General features: G+C 42.5%; 1 protein-coding gene across 2 annotated transcripts in view; it reads left to right on the top strand.

Annotated features, from left to right (window-relative positions):
- Nucleotides 1-2,196: 2,196 nt before the first annotated feature.
- nfkb1 (nuclear factor of kappa light polypeptide gene enhancer in B-cells 1) overlaps nt 2,197-4,197 on the top strand; it is a 29,229-nt gene continuing 27,228 nt past the window's right edge. The window contains exon 1 of one of the 2 annotated variants that reach the window (XM_013912036.1): nt 2,197-2,496. The gene's annotated coding sequence lies outside the window, so the exon portion shown is untranslated. Of the gene's footprint in view, nt 2,497-2,551; nt 2,678-4,197 lie in introns of those variants that run through there. The other variant, XM_013912037.1, reaches the window with a different exon arrangement.

The following is a 4,197-nucleotide window of genomic DNA, read 5'->3' as shown; positions in this document are numbered from 1 at the left end:
ATCTGTGTTTCTTCACTGTGGTACTTTTAATTTGTTACCATTTGGTACTGTGCTTGTACACTTTACCTGTTTCTTTGAATTTTTTACACCTGCTGTGGTTTTGTTCATTTGTACCTGAGTATTTATGGTGTCATTACTAATACTTTGGCCATTTTTGTACTTTAATAGGAGGGTTTTTACCTGTAATGAAGTAGTTTTAGTAATAAACACACTGCTTTTACCTTCTTTTTTTTTTTTAAAGACGAGCTAAAACCGAACTTTAATTTTTTCTATACTTACGAAAACTATTGGATGGATATTTTTTATTTATTTTTTTGGATGGACTTTTCAAAGTCCAGCCATCTCGGCAATACCTGTGGGCACCTATTTGGGAAGTTATCTCGAAGTGTTATATAAGTTTATATTTATTTGTCTCTGGGAAAGAAAAACACAGAAATAAAATTCCGATTTTGCCTAAAACCACATTTTAAAAAGCTTTCTTTCTCCCCTGTAAGTTACTTTTCTGCCATCTCTGCTTTTACAGAATTCTTTTTTATACATATATATCTGGTAATGCTAATATGTCCCTATAGGGTTTCTGTACTCCTACTTGCACTTCACACTGAGGTACTTCTAACGCAGTAGAAATGAGCTTCATTCAAGGGGTGCCAGGACTCTCTCAGAGCCTGCAGAGCTCAGTCTTTCGTAGGAGAGAGGAGGCCCTACTCCACCATATCAACTGCTAGCAAACCATCTGAGGAGGGAAAGCAGAGCTCCACTAAAATGGTGTATAGTGGAGGTGGGGTCCTGCTGACTTCAACTAAGGATACAGTCTGGTGGTGGGAGGCAGCCTTCGAGGATCTGCTCAATCCCACTGACATGTCTTCCGTAGAGGAAGCAAATTTGGTGACGAGGGGAACGACTCGTCCATCACTGGACCAGTTCTTTATCCTCGAAGATACTTGAGGGCGTTTGTCCAACCGGTCTACATGTGCTTTGTGGACTTGGACAAATCATTCGACCATGTCCTTGCAGGAGTCAGAGCTGTATGGCCTGTTTTTATGAACCATTCTGTTCCTGTATGAGCCACGTACAACCACATTGCTGGTAATAAGTCGGACTCCTCCTGAGCGGGTGTTGTCACAGATTCAGTTCATAGTTTTTATGGACAGAAGTGAAACACGACAAATGAGAATCGGCACCTCCAAGTCCAAGAGCATGGTTCTCAGCAGGAAAAGGGTGGAGTGCCCATTCTGGGTTAGAGACCCAAGTGGAGAACTTTAAGTGCCTCAAGGTGTTGTTCTCAAGTGAGAGGAGGGTGGAGCGGGAGATGTCTGTGATGTGGACTCTGATTTGTACTGGTTTGTCATGCAAAAGAGAGATCTGAGTGTAATGCCCATTTACGTTCTTACTTTCACCTGTGGTCACAATCTCTGTGTAGTGACTGGAAGAATGAGATGGGAGAAATGGGGCTTTCTCCAAATGCTGGCTGGGCTCTCCCTTAGAGATTAGGAGTTCAGCCATTTTGAAGGGACTCAGAGTAGAGCCAGCTCAGGTGATTCAGGTATCTGATTCTGAGGCCCTGGGATAGGTCCAGGACACACTGGTGAGATTATGTCTCTCGGCTTACCTGGTAACGGCTCGGCGTTCCCTCGGATGAGCGATAGGTGACTACAGAGGGAGGTCTGGGCTTCTCTGCTCAGACTGCTGCCCCTGGTACTTTCTTGTACCTTTCCTTAAGTACAGCATTTATAACTAAAGACGATCTAGATGGAAGTCCCTGCTCATAGTTGCCGAATCAGCTCGAAGAATGAAATAAATTAATTTTAATTCCAATTATTTCTGAGATGTAAAACTTAAAAAAAAATGTTTTTACTGTTATTATTGTTGTTATTACAAAAGATCCCTTGAAGTTATACTTGTACCACCGTCTGTCCTGTAGCAAAACCTTTCTCATGTGTCTCAAGGCTAATCCGTCTGTATGGAGTTGGAGTACTTTTGTAATGTATTACTGTGGTATTCCTAATGACTGAATTATTACTAACCTATGTGTGTAACTTGAGCTGTTACTGTGTATTTCAACGCGTTTTGCTTTGTCTGGGCTCAGTTCCTCTTTTGAGGTGAAACAGGAGGACTCGGTTTCTGATTCATATTCTTCAGACTGTGTTTTCTTCTCGAAGTGAGACCTCGTGGTTTTCCCCGCTCTCTGCCTCATTTGGACGTCACAGGGAATTTCCAGTGGGGAAGGAAATCAAGTCAATTTTATTTCAACTGACAATCGTCAGTCAGTGTCACCTGCGGGACTGCTGTCGCTCCCTCTGGATTATAATCCCACTCGGATTAAAATTGTTCATTAAAGTTGTTAAAGTGTAATGACGCGCCCGTCTCGCGTCATGACGTACTCCGGGTAAAGTGGATGGATCGGTAGCTCAGCATGGCGCAGTGATGTGCACAAGTGAAGCGAACTGAGGAGGACTGTCACTCAAAGAGAACTCTTCACCTGACCGACCGAAACAGGTAACAGCCTGGTTAACTAACCAGCTAACTAAACTAACCAGCCAGCTGCACGTTTCCATTCATAATCACAACTTCAGCGGGACCCGTTACAACTCTTTGGCAGCTGGCTTTGTTTTGCTGCTTACTTCCTCATTAGCCAGGTAACTGTTAGGACCCCGGGCCAAACTCCATGTTAAAAACGGTAAGCTTTTATTTTCTGTAATGTCAGTAGCCTCGGGAATATTTCACGTCACCGTTAAAGTGCATTACGTGTTTGTAACACCCACCAGCTAATTCGGCCACGATTAATCAAAAATCAAAATCTCGGTTTAGTGAAAGTTTGAACTTTAATCCAACTTTTAATCTCGTTTAACTCGCTCTGGTCTTTGGTAGCCAAAGGGCAGAATGGTTAAACTGACAAAAGAATTAAAACGACATTTTTATTTACACCGAACTGCTGTGTGGATTTTAGACTTGCCGAATACATGACTGGGGTCGGCTGATTCTGGTATCTATTCATTTATATCGCAATGTTCAGTGTACCGAAGTGAAGAGCGAAGGACGGTGTAACTGGCAGATTTTAATACGAAGTTTTGTGTTACGCTCTCCGCATACGGAACCTACGAGGCTAGCTCCCGGGCAGCCAGGACAGGCAGCGGTTAGCGAGGACGGGGCTCGCTTTGATTTGAAGCCCGAGATTAGACCCGAGCTGCACTGAGGTCGGTGCTGTGGAAGCGCCGGCCAACAGCCTGCCTGCTTTAACTTTAGCCACATGAACAACAACAACAACAACCCGGAGGAGCTAATTAGCTGTTAGCCGCAGAGCTAACGTAGATCACACAGGCACGCTCGTGAGAACGAGGACGAGCGATGCTGCTGACAGGTAACAAGTGTCAGCGATCAATAATCAGTAATTATTATCGGGTTTAAACGACTGTGTATTACAAACTGTGTATCACCGAAGGTTAAATATATATTTATATATATAATAAACAAAGAGTGAATTCCGAGAACAGAAAACTCAGTTCACAAGGTATAAAATTAATAAACTGACAATAAAAAACGACAACAGCCAAAAAACATTTATTAAGATGGCCAAAAAAGAGGCAAATTTATGAAAGACCTGCAGATTCACGAGAAAAATGTGCACTTCGCAAATCCAATTTTTGAGGAAAAGGATAAAAATTGATAAATATAAGGAGAAAACCCAGGTAAACTCACGAGAAACACGTGCACAAGCGCAAGAAAGCAAAAATGAGGAAACCTTCAAAGGTGCTCAAATTTCAATAATCGTTGAGGAAGTTAGTTGCTGGAGACACCTGGCCTACTTCTGCAGGTTAGTTCTGGAGGTCTCACAGTGTGATGAACTGAGATGGAAGTGTTTCCCTCCATAGTCACCTTTTTAGAAGTCAGCAGGTAAATTTCTCAACGGGACTAAAGCCCGAGTGTTTACTGCCGTCATGTCAACTGTTTACATTTAGTTTTTTGCCTGCATGTTTCACAGCTTGCTCAGCAAAGTTTGAATTAACAACCTTAATACATATTGCTCATTCTAATGCAATAAGGAATTTCTCCATGTTTTTCTTTTCTGCTTCTTTTTCTTCTTCTTTTTTGGTACAAGAATTTCCAAATTCATTGAAATACTCTAATACATAGGTGTCAAACTCTGGCCCGCGGGCCAAATTTGGCCCACAGCCTAATTACATTTGGCCCGCGAAGCCA

Source organism: Pundamilia nyererei, unplaced genomic scaffold (assembly GCF_000239375.1).
Source record: "Pundamilia nyererei isolate P.nyererei 1_Seehausen unplaced genomic scaffold, PunNye1.0 scaffold00079, whole genome shotgun sequence".
Lineage (NCBI taxonomy): Eukaryota > Metazoa > Chordata > Actinopteri > Cichliformes > Cichlidae > Pundamilia > Pundamilia nyererei.
Note: the sequence above shows the minus strand (reverse complement) of the source record. Positions and strands in the feature narration are given on the sequence as shown.